Source organism: Phyllobates terribilis, unplaced genomic scaffold (genome assembly GCF_046119375.1).
Source record: "Phyllobates terribilis strain yellow unplaced genomic scaffold, ASM4611937v1 Scaffold_1__5_contigs__length_1240528914, whole genome shotgun sequence".
NCBI classification, from domain to species: Eukaryota; Metazoa; Chordata; class Amphibia; order Anura; family Dendrobatidae; genus Phyllobates; species Phyllobates terribilis.
In genome coordinates, this window is record NW_027362761.1 from 28,250,399 (window position 1) to 28,262,278 (window position 11,880).

Genomic DNA, 11,880 nt, shown 5'->3' on the forward strand with positions numbered 1-11,880 from the left:
TGAGCTTCAAGAGGTAGTCACCGGAAATGGTTTTTATTTCACAGGTGTGCCCTGTCAGGTTTAATAAGTGGGATTTCTTGCCTTATAAATGGGGTTGGGACCATCAGTTGTGTTGTGCAGAAGTCTGGTGGATACACAGCTGATAGTCCTACTGAATAGACTGTTAGAATTTGTATTATGGCAAGAAAAAAGCAGCTAAGTAAAGAAAAACGAGTGGCCATCATTACTTTAAAATAGAAGTGTTAATAGTTTATGTTCATACATTAACAAAATGAAAAGGGAATAAATAAACGACAAATATAAATCAAACCAATATTTGGTGTGACCAGTCTTTGTGTTTGAATGAACACGGCAGGGAGGTTGTTCCAAACATCTTGGAGAACTAACCACAGATCTTCTGTGGATGTAGACTTGTGCATATTCTTCTGTCTCTTCATGTAATTCCCCAAAAACTCGATGATGTTGAGATCAGAACTCTGTTTGGGCCATATCAATACTTTTATGACTTCTTCTTTATGCTGACGATAATTCCTAATAACCCATGCTGTATGTTTGAGGTAATTGTCCAGAATAAATTTGAAGCAGTCAGTTACCTCCCTTATGGTATTGCATGATGGATAAGTGTCTGCCTTTATTTCTCATCATTGAGGACACCAAGAAATGGGCAATTTTGAGGACCAACGAAACTCATGAAAGACCCATTACGATTATTCCCTTCAAAATTGGAAGATGTCCAGCAGTGCCATTAGCTAAAAACTGGCAGCCAGACCCAGCTACAGCCATATACAGTTCAGAAAAGTCTGGCCAGAAGTGGCCTTCATGGTAAAATTGTGACCAAAATCCATACCTTTCACATAGAAACAAGGCCAAGTCACTCAAGTATGCATGATAATTTAGGAACCAGAGTACAAAATTTTTAATATTTGTAACAAAAAACTATTTGTTTACCTAAAAGCTGGACTACAGAACAATAATGAGTATCTGCAAGCAACAGTGAAGCATGGTGGATGTTCCTTGTAAGTTTGGGGCTGCATTTCCACAAATAAAGTTGGGCATTTGATCAGGATTAATGATGTCCTCAATGCTGAGAAATAAAAGCAGCTACTTATCCATCATGTAATACCATCAGAGAGGCATCAGATTGGCTTTACATTTATTCTGCAGCAGGACGACCCCAAACATGCAGCCAATGTCATTAAAAACTTGGATGTAAAGAAGAACAAGTAGTATTGGAAATTATGATATGGCCTCCACAGAGGCTGGATCTCAACATCATCGAGTCTGTATGGGATTACATGAAGAAATTGATAGAAAAGCCTACATTCACAGAAGATCTGTGGTTACTTCTCCAAGATGTTTGGAAAAATCTTCCTTTTTTTCCTTTAAAATCACAAACTATCATTTTTCATTGTAATGGGAAATTCTGTCTTCAAAGAATACAGATTTTACACATGAATTGAAAGTGGAAGATCCACTTATTTCAGATTGAAAGAAGCAGATTTCTCTGAAAAGATATATTACAAAGTTGCTTATTTTATTATGTACTATTGATTTATGAAATAAAATTAAAACAAGTTATTTCTTAAGAAAATCTACCTGTCTAACCATGGCTCAAGCTGCTGCACTATTCCTTCGGCCATACTGCTTTTTCAAAGTGGCTCACCGATAAGTCACAGCATACAGTCATGGCCAAAAGTTTTGAGAATGACACCAAAATTATATTTTCACATGATCTGCTGGGCTCTGGTTTTTATTAGTGTTTGTCTGATGTTTATATCACATACAGAAATATAATTGCAATCATATTATGAGTACCAATAGGTTATATTGACAGTTAGAATGAGTTAATGCAGCAAGTCAATATTTGCAGTGTAGCCCCTTCTTCTTCAAGACCTCTGTAACTCTCCCTGGCATGCTCTCAATCAACTTTTTGACCAAATCCTGACTGATAGCAGTCCATTCTTGCATAATCAATGCTTGCATTTTGCCAGAATTTGTTGGCTTTTGTTTGTCCACCTGTCTCTTGATGATTGACCACAAGTTCTCAATGGGATTAAGATCTGGGGAGTTTCCAGGCCATGGACCCAAAATCTCTATGTTTTGTTCCATGAACCATTTAGTTATCACCTTTGCTTTATGGCAAGGTGCTCCATCATGCTGGAAAAGGCATTGTTGGGCGCCAAACTGCTCTTGGACGGTTGGGAGAAGTTGCTCTTGGAGGACATTCTGGTACCATTCTTTATTCAAGGCTGTGTTTTTAGGCAAGACTGTGAGTGAGCCGATTCCCTTGGCTGAGAAGCAACCCCACACATTAATGGTTTCAGGATGCTTTACAGTTGGCATGAGACAAGACTGATGGTAGCGCTCACCTCTTCTTCTCCGAATAAGCTGTTTTCCAGATGTCCCAAACAATCGAAAAGGGGATTCATCAGAGAAAATGACTTTGCCCCAGTCCTCAGCAGTCCACTCCCTGTACCTTTTGCAGAATATCAGTCGGTCCCTGATGTTTTTTCTGGAGAGAAGTGGCTTCTTTGCTGCCCTCCTTGAAACCAGCCCTTGCTCAAAGAGTCTCCGCCTCACAGTGCGTGCAGAAGCACTCACACCAGCCTGCTGCCATTCCTGAGCAAGCTCGGCACTGCTGGTAGTCCGATCCCGCAGCTGAAACAGTTTTAAGATACGGTCCTGGCGCTTGCTGGTCTTTCTTGGGCGCCCTGGAGCCTTTTTGACAACAATGGAAGCTCTCTCCTTGAAGTTCTTGATGATGCGATAGATTGTTGACTGAGGTGCAATCTTTGTAGCTGCGATACTCTTCCCTGTTAGGCCATTTTTGTGCAGTGCAATGATGGCTGTACGTGTTTCTTTAGAGATAACCATGGTTAACTGAAGAGAAACAATGATACCAAGAACCAGCCTCCTTTTAAAGTGTCCAGTGATGTCATTCTTACTTAATCATGACTGATTGATCGCCAGCCCTGTCCTCATCAACACCCACACCTGTGTTAATGGATCAATCACTAAAACGATGTTAGCTGCTCCTTTTAAGGCAGGACTGTAATGATGTTGAAATGTGTTTTGGGGGTTAAAGTTCATTTTCTGGGCAAATATTGACTTTGCAAGTACAGTAATTGCTGTTAAGCTGATCACTCTTTGACGTTCAGGAGTATATGCAAATTGCCATTACAAAAAATGAAGCAGTGAACTTTGGAAAAATTTCTATTTGTCTCATTCTCAATACTTTTGGCCATGACTGTAGGGGGTATAAATTGGTTTGGTAATTTGACGGTTTTCCACAAACCACAGTGACTATACTTGTGTTTAAAACCTAGTGCATATAAAAATGATCACAGTAACACCAGAATGAGTTTGAAAATGAAGGCCTCGATTAATGAAGACCAGCGATATTTACGCCAGTCTTAAGGGGTCATCCTGGAGTTAGACGGTCCTGATTCATTAAAGGGGTTGTTCAGCCTTAGGCTACAGGTTTTCATTTACTCTATTACTCTATGTGAGGATTCTCCAATGCCGGTGCCAGGAGCGGCCAGTCAGGTGACCCAGTGGCATACCGCCAATGGCGGCAGGCCACGCGACTGCTATGGGGCCCGTGATGCGAGGGGGCCCCAGAGCAGTCCAGGGGAGAACATACCGCCGCCGGTGCAGGTGCTCCCTGCACGCGGCGGGCATGGAGCGATCCCTGCAGCTCTGCTGCTGACAGGAGGAAAATGGTTGCGGAGCTGGAGGGATCCGTTCTCTGCTTCCTCCTTGACACAGATGCGCACAGCTTGATGACATCATCATGCAGCGCTCGCCTGGATCAGGAAGAAAGTTGCCAGCAACTAGGAGGATGCTGCAGGAGAAGGTGCTGAGAGGTAAGTTTTTTTTTTTTTTTTACTTAAAACGCTGGGGAGAGTAACAGGATAATGAGGGGAGGTGGGGGAGAGCAATGGTGGAGCTGGGGAGAGCAATGAGGGGGATGGGGAGAGAAATGATGGGGATGATGAGGCTGGGGAGAGCAATGATGGGGATGATGGGGCTGGGGAGAGCAATGATGGGGATGGTGGCGATGGGGAGAGCAATGATGGGGCTGATGGGGCTGAGGAGAACAATGATCTGGATGGTGGGGCTGGGGAGAGCAATGATGGGGCTGATGGGGCTGGGGAGAGCAATGATGGGGATGGTGGTGCTGGGGAGAGCAATGATGGGGCTGGGGAAAGCAATGATGGGGATGGTGGCATTGAGGGGAGCAATTATGGGGATGGTGAGGCTGGGGAGAGCAATGATGGGGCTGATGGAGCTGGGGAGAGCAATGATGGGGATGGTGGGGCTGGGGAGAGAACTGATGGGGCTGATGGGGCTGGGGAGAGCAATGATGGGGATGGTGGGGCTGGGGAGAGCAATGATGGGGCTTATGGAGCTGGGTAAAGCAATGATGGGGATGGTGAGACTGGGAGAGCAATGATGGGGATGGTGGCAATGGGGAGAGCAATGATGGGAGTGCTAGGAGAGAGCAATGATGGGGGTGCTGGGAGAGAGCAATGAAGGGGGTTTCACTTTGCTTGTACTGCAAAGCCTTGTATATTTTCCGTGTGCACATAGCCTTACAGTTAATTGAGGAGAGTCACAGAGACTGAATAATTTATATTATTGGTTGGTGGAGATTATAGTTAATGGGGGGCACATTGCTGCTGATCACTTTGTATTTTGATTACTAAGTGGCTAATAGTATATTAATGGTGGGGTACATATCTGTATTCAGGGGCGCAGTGTGGGGGAGACACAAGTATATATACAATATATGTGACCTTGTTATTTTTAGGGCTGTACTGATCATCGTGACAAGATGAGTCGTGGCTGGGAGATGTCGACATGAAGGTCTGACCAGATGGAGAAGAAGCAGCAGAAACCGACTCTGATCAGATGAGACGTTAGCGGTAAGTTCCTGGATGTAAATATTATTCTGTATCTGCACTGTGTGACTTGGAGTGATAATGTTACATGTAAAATCCCTTAGACTGCATTCTCACATTTGTGTGAAAGGTCCGTGTGCTGCCAGATCTTTTTATCGGATGGTCCACGAACTCGTAGAGTTTTATAGATACATAACACATCCATGAAAATCACGGATCTGAGAATGAGATCTGTGATGGTCAGAGACTGTCCTGTTCTGATCCGATTTTGAGGATCAGAATAGGACATGCTCAATGCGTCTGTAAAAGTGGGCAGCACACCGACACTGCACACAGATGCAGGAATGTAGCCGTATTATATATAGCATACTGAGTATATAGTGTACTCACTTATTATGTATAGCGCCGTCCTTAGTTATATAGTTTCACCTTTTTTTATGTATAACACCCTCCCTTATTACGTATCATCCTCTCTAGCTCTAAGGGGTCACAGTTGGGGGATCATACTGTGTTGGGGTCACCATACTTTGCCCTGGGAGTTGAGGTGGGGTAGGGACATTATACTGCACATGTGGAGTATCATGGGGGTATCATACTGTGTTTGGGGGACACTTTTGTTGGCATGACACTTTATGGGGCAATGAAAGAGGGATCTAGGACTACTGAAGGGGGGAAATTACTATGTAACGGATGGAAAGTTGTGAGATCTGCTCTTGTGTGACCACGACAATTATTTACATTTTTTTTTTGTGGGGGGGGGGGCAATTAGAACTTCTGCTATGGGGCCTCGTGATTCCTATGTACGCCCCTGATGTGACCGCAAGTATGCGATTTGTGTTCATTAAGTTCCGACTAGAGTGTGTCCAGCCTTACTCTATATACTTGCATTGAGCATGGTGGCGCCCATCTAGTCGGCACTTGACCTTGTGAACGCAAATCACATACTTGCAGTCACACGCCCGCCGCCGACACAGGAGAATCCTCACAGCGCACAGATTCACAAGTCTGCAAGTCACATAGAGTGACTGCAGACTTGTAACCTAAAGCCGGACAACCCCTTTAAGAGGCGCATGCCGTCTTAATGAATCAGGCACGTCTGAAAAGTGAGGTGTGCCTCCTTGTGATTAACCACAAATCTTATTCTAGCCAGTGACTGGAGTAAGGTATGCCACAGCTAATCATGAATTAGATGAGCTGTAGTGTCACTTCCCTCACATCCTACCCTGCCAAAGTGGCTAAAAGTTTCTAAATTGTTTGCACACCTACGCATTGAGTAAAAATTTTGCAACTTTTTAAAGCAATTTACATTAGAATTCTGGTGTAATCATGTTGAAGAATTGGGGCTGAAATGTTTAAATAGTTTGGTATGAAGGACAGTGACAAGCTGTCGTGCATGAGTCCTTCTTTATGTAAAAAAAGGTGCTCTATACAGTTCTCTTAAAATAAACTAACACCACTTGATTCATTTTTGTACACATATTATATCATCTCTATTGTCTAAACATTAGCTGCAATATTATCTAAACACCATGGTATTGAGTCTCTTTAAAGCAAAGATCTACAACCTGTAAGTCACGAGCCACATGTGACTCATGGGTCCCTGACATGCGGCTCACGACAACTCTAGCACATCGGGTGACATCACTCTTCTCTGCCCGGCCTCTGCCCCCTCCTCCTAGGTAGTAGTCTACTCATTCCTGCCTCTTGTCTTTTGTTCCACTGGCTGCCTGATTACCGCCTGGGCTAGTGTTCGACTCTTGGACTGGATGGCCCAGGTACTCTGCAGCTCACCTTGCCAATTACCAAAGCAGCACTCTTCTTCCGTTATCCACTGTTTTCCAACCCGAGATTGCGGTGAGCTATTAGCAGACTCAAGCAGCGTTCTCCCTTAACTAGTATGCTCCAGTCAGCTGTAAGGTCAGCGCTCCATTCTTCCACAGGTTGGATAATCTGAGAGAACAGCGTTGCTGTTATTAAAACTACTATGTTGCAGCCTGTTCTCCTTGGGTAATGACAGGAATGCTTCAGCTCAGCTCTTCCCCAGGTTATAGAACTGGTGCTGCAATGCAACCGATCAGTGTAATTGTTGTTTCCATTGGTCCCACCTGGAGCTACGCTACCCTTAACTATATCAGAGTGCACAGCGCTCCTATATATTAAGCTAGGGCTGCGCAACGTGCGACTCTCCGCCGGCTCCCTACTCCCTGGGCTCAGATGTATTCACATTCTTTTGACGTGAATACATCTGAGGAACTCCGCAGTGCTGTGAGGAGGGGAGTGCTCGTTAGCTCCCCGCCCCGATGTGCAGTGGAGTGATGAGGTTGCACATTGCTGCTCATTTGAATATTTGCTACTATCACCAAGATCTGCTGTGATCAGTGAACCACAGAGTGGCAAAGGAAGGACACACCGGTGCTTGTCATATTATGGGGGTGGGGAAAATTGTGTTGGGGGTGAGGGAGCAGTGTGGGGGTGGGCCATATGGAGAGGTTTTGGGACAGTATGGAGAGGAGTGAGCATGGGGGATAATATGGAGGAGTGGGGGGACCATTTGGAGTAGTGGGAGACATTATGGAGAGGTTGGGGGGCCGTATGGAGAAATGAGTGTTCAGTGTGAAGAAGCGGTGGGGGGGGGTTAGGGGGAAACAGTATGGAGAGGTGGGAGCATAGGGGACAATATGGGGGAACAGGATGGAGAATTTGGAGCGTCTAAGTACCATATGGAGAAGTGGGAGTGTGGGGGAGATTGTATGGAGAAGTGGGTGTACAGTATAGAGAAGTGGGAGCATAGGGACAATATGGAGAAATTGGGGTACGGGATGGAGAACTGGGAGTGTATGAGGACCATATGGAGAAGTGGGAGTGTGAGGGGATTGTATGGAGAAGTGGGGAACAGTATGTAAAGATGGGTGTGTGGGGGGACAGTATGGAGAGGTGAGAGTGTGGGAGAGAATATGGAGAAGATGGGGAACAGTCTAGAAATGGGAGCATGACGGGACAGTATGGAGAGGTGAGAGCTTTGGGAACAATATAAGGAAGTGGGGACATAATATTTAGAGATGGGACCATGGGCGGATAGTATGGAGAGGTGAGAGCTTTGGGGGCAATATGGAGAAGTGGGGGAACAGTATGGAGAAGTTGGATTCATGTACTGACAGTGGATCTAGTAATGGATTTATGTACTGACCGTGGTCCTAATCATGTACAAATGTACCAATCCATAACTGACCAGAGGTCGTCACCCAGCTGAGGCGGTCACATATCTGCCACTGGTTCCCTACTGTAGCTGTCACCCTGCTGCCAAAGTGGGAAAGGTAAGCGGCTTATAGAACCAAAGGTTATAGGGACTTTTATTGTATATGAGGGATGTTAATGTGAAGGCATAGTACCTTGTGGGCAATATGTAGAGGAGGAAAAGTGTGGCTGTATTGCTATATTAATCTACTGAGGGTGGTTCTGGCACTGCATTAATATACCAATAGTAGTTCTGGTGCTGCATTCATGTACTGATGGTGATTCTGTGTATATGGGAGCTGTGGGCCCACCATACTGTGTATAGGGAAGCTGTGGGGCATTATATTGTGTATAGGGGAGCTATATATTGGGGACCAAGTGGACATTATTAAATGTCTAATGGTCACTTAAGAAGAATTATTGTTATAGGGGCACTCAGAGTATTGCAACCATCAAAGGGGCAAAATGTGGACACTTTTCTAGGGTATTTGCACAGGGCATTAATCTTTTCAAGTGAGCAATTTTACAATCTAGAGGGCACAAATGAGGCATTATTACATTTAAGGGACACAGTGGTGGGTATTATTATGTGGGGCAGTAAGAGGTTCCCTGCTTTTGTACCACACAGCATGTGCAGTAATAGGGACATATACGGCAGCAGAGGCAGAGTATTGGGGTGTCAGCAGGATGAGGAGTTTGTGCAGGTTGGGAATAGATGGGGATGGGGCTGGTAATGTGAGAAGTCAAGTATGTTTTCATTGTAATCTGTGCAGATGAGTCGTGGCTGGAAGAAGTTGTCGTAACGGTCTGGGCCAGATGGAAAAGACGGGAAAATTCACTACTCCACCAAAAAGAACGTCAACTGTAAGTTACTATATATACCTGTACTGTTATTACTTGTATGGTCTGCAGGACTGATATCTACCACTGTTGGTCTTTGTGTAGAGATTTATTTTCAGTAACAGCAAGTTCATCTGCTGAGGTTCCTCTGTATTCACGATCAGGGTTCAGGGATTTTTAGTGCAACTGTGGGAAAAAAACGCAGTGTGGATGCAATGAGTGAGCACAAGGGATATACAAAATAACCGTAAAAGGGCTGTGCCCCATTTGATATAGACCCCCCACTATAGACCCCTATATACCAGCTCAAGCAACATGTATGCTGTTCAGAAATGTATTTAATTAATATATGTTTCTTAACTCCGGTACTCATAATGGATGTGAGATGCTAATGACACGCGGCTCAAAGTCTGCTGTGAGCGTGAGCCGAGTGTCCGTGCTCTGTGCTCCGATCCTCTCACATGAGAGAATCGCAGCACAGCTGCGGAGGAGACCGAAAGAGTAATTTCTCCATCTCCTCCATTGCCTGTCTCGGCGTATATCGGACTACACTCAGATGACATCCGAGTGCAGTCTGACGTTTCCCACGCAACCATACACTTGTATGGGTGTTAATGCTAATCACAGCATGCTGGTATTGTTCTCTCATTCCGAATCAGCATGAGAAAATAATCGCAGATGTGAGCTGCTCCATAGTATAACATGCTATAAAAACATCAGATAACACTCGGCCGTGTGATATGCATGCGTGAGCGAGGCATTACTGTAAGGCCATATTCCCGCAATGAGCTTTTTGTGCGTTTTTGGCACTGCGTATTTTTGCTGTATCAAAAACGCAGCATCTTACAGATCCAGCAAAGTGGATGAGATTTATAGAAATCTCCTGCCCACTGTGCTTCTTTTTAAAGTTCCCTAAACTCACCTGTGGTGTGTGTTTTTTACATCCGCAGCATGTCAATTTCTCTTGCTGAGTTTTCTGGGCAGAATTTTCCCATAGACCTGCATTAGATGCGGAAAATTCACAGCAAAAAAACGCCCACGCGTTTTTACTGCATTTCCGCTGCAGAAACGCATCAAAAATGCGTGTAAGCCGCACCTAAGTATAGCAATAAAGTTTAGGCCAAGCAAAAAAACAAGTATCAAAAACAAAGCAGCTGCATTTAAAGCATGACATACTAAACAGAGACAAAAACCGCAGCGTCAAAAACGCAATAAAACGCATGATAAATAAAATGCACGCAAAACTGCAATGAAAAAAGCAAGTAACCTAATTTAAATATTAGGTGCAGAAATGGTGCAACATCAAAAATGCACCAAAAGCTCATTGTGGGAACGTAGCCTTACACAGGTGATGTAAATATCCTTAAGTCCTTAGAAATTGCCAACAGTGTTCTCTTGTTAAAGGAACTCTCTATACTATCCTAAAATGATGGGATACTTGAGGACAAGAGTTGAGATATACTGGTCTAGACACTTTAAGAGACCAAGCAAGAACACTGTAATAGGGAGAAAAACTTCCCCAAGAAAAAAAACATTCAATTTAAACATATGAGCAGCTATGTCCATTGTCCAATATTTACCATTTTCTGAAAACATAAAATATAGAAACAATCATCACAGGGGAAAATATTTCTTTGTATATCTTCCTTACTTTATGTATGTCTTGTTTTATCAACTATAGACTAAACTCTTAGGACGCACAAACTTGCACCAGTTTATATTATAATACATACACATTGTCTTCACTCTTTCTTCATATAAAGTACAATTACTTATGTTTACCTAGCATCTATCTATCTATCTATCTATCTATCTATCTATCTATCTATCTATCTATCTATCTATCATATCAATCTATCTATCTATTATATCAATCTATCATATCTATTTATCATCCATCCATCCATGCAATCTACCTGATTAATAACTTCACATCCAGCTGATCTTATAGGTATATTATCCTTTCCTTTATATTTTTTTCTATTCTGCCCCATCTCATTGTATATTTAGTGGTTAGCCATAAAAAGTATTAGCTGCATGATCTTTCTCATAACAATCCATAGAATCCCTGCTCACCTGGCATCTGATGGTCACTTTGTGCATGCATGCAGGTGATCTCTGATCTCTGAAGAAGTGACAGCTAATTGACATCTAGTAGTTCTGGCAGGAAATAATGTAACCTCTACCACAGGTTTCAGGATGGACCCCACCCAGGGGAGAGGCAGGGGTACTGGTAACTGCAAAAACTGTCAATACTAATGTTTTACTTTGTATATTAAAATGTGTCATTTTATTAAGATAAACATTTTTTTTACTATAACTGTTTTTATATATATAAAATGTAGATATTTTGGGGGAAATATTTGTTGTTTATTATAAAGAAGTAATGTATTTCAAAATACATTTGGGATAGATTTTATAATGTTAGAAACTGAGAACAATAGTATATGTTTTGAATATGCGCAAGTCTATTTCATACATCACGTGGCAATGATACCAATGGGTCAGTAGATTGTCCAGTAGGTTTCTGTTATCTTTGATGACATTTAGAAATTTTGGCTGCCATAAAAGTTCTATATGCAAAACGGTCTTTCAGTAAGGCTGGGATCAGACGGCCGTATCTCGTGGTCCTTATGTGAACTTCAAAGCTCGTACTGACCGAGGGTCTCCTGGCCTGAATTTACAGCTTAATATTCATATTTGAGGCCATGAGTACAAGTCAGGTAACTCATGGTCAGTCTATTTTGCTATCCATCTAAAGACAACAAAATACTGCCATCTAAATCTGACTTAATACTAATAATCAAGAAACAATTCAGCTTCTGAACTTGATTTGGTCAAAAGTGGTTATTTAGTCCAATCTAGCCACCATAGTAAGAAATTAAGTAACTGTAGAAGTAGA

At 43.1% G+C, this 11,880-nt stretch overlaps 1 protein-coding gene across 2 annotated transcripts in view; it reads right to left on the bottom strand.

The window, feature by feature from the left end:
• Positions 1 to 11,165, bottom strand: part of S1PR4 (sphingosine-1-phosphate receptor 4) — a 49,316-nt gene extending 38,151 nt beyond the window's left edge. The window contains exons 1-2 of one of the 2 annotated variants that reach the window (XM_073651466.1): positions 11,055 to 11,165; positions 9,021 to 9,164 (exon numbers count right to left, since the gene is read on the bottom strand). The gene's annotated coding sequence lies outside the window, so the exon portion shown is untranslated. The remainder of the gene's footprint in view (positions 1 to 9,020; positions 9,165 to 11,054) is intronic. The other variant, XM_073651472.1, reaches the window with a different exon arrangement.
• Between the last annotated feature and the right edge of the window lie 715 nt (positions 11,166 to 11,880).